The following is a 597-nucleotide window of genomic DNA, read 5'->3' as shown; positions in this document are numbered from 1 at the left end:
GAACTCGCCCTCGTTTTCCCAGCAAGCAGTGCGCTAATTTGCATATCATGTCATGTTTATGCCTTTACTTCTAAATAAAAATCTAATGGATATCCTAGATTTTCCTTGTGAAACTTCCCATTCGGCGCAATAACGTTTGTAATCCTTCCTCAATTCTAGGAACATGGAATAGGAAATCGCATAGGATTTTCACCCTAAACAAAAGATGGATTTGCCAACACTGCCAATGTGTATATGTTTTTTTCATGTTAAAAAAGGGCTTCTGTCGTGAAGTGACACACGTAGGGCATTTCTACTGTTCTATGTGCGGAATCGACATCAAGAGATTTCGGAAGCGTAATTTTTGTGTTCTGGGCAGCTGGTGATCGTTGGTCCCGGCGCCCTGCTTTAATGTTACAAAAACAGATATTATGTTGTGAATTACTAGTATTAATGGTATAATAGCAACAAAACTATTTAAAAGGTGCGGTGGTTTCTTCTTTAAGTAATAAGCACTAACTTGAGTTTTTTCATTACAAAAACTGGTTTTAAAACAAACCTGGTTGGGTTTTTTTTTCGGGTTGTCTTGATTTGTGTGGAGGCAGTCATTTCTCTGCT

At 38.0% G+C, this 597-nt stretch overlaps 1 non-coding gene across 1 annotated transcript; it reads left to right on the top strand.

Annotated features, from left to right (window-relative positions):
- The first annotated feature begins 251 nt into the window (after positions 1–251).
- Positions 252–385, top strand: LOC111820737 (U11 spliceosomal RNA). Its single transcript, XR_002824265.1, has one exon. It is a non-coding gene; the product is annotated as a U11 spliceosomal RNA (small nuclear RNA).
- The last annotated feature ends 212 nt before the right edge of the window (positions 386–597 follow it).

The sequence above is a fragment of the Trichechus manatus genome, unplaced genomic scaffold (assembly GCF_000243295.1).
Source record: "Trichechus manatus latirostris isolate Lorelei unplaced genomic scaffold, TriManLat1.0 scaffold00048, whole genome shotgun sequence".
NCBI lineage: Eukaryota > Metazoa > Chordata > Mammalia > Sirenia > Trichechidae > Trichechus > Trichechus manatus.
Note: the sequence above shows the minus strand (reverse complement) of the source record. Positions and strands in the feature narration are given on the sequence as shown.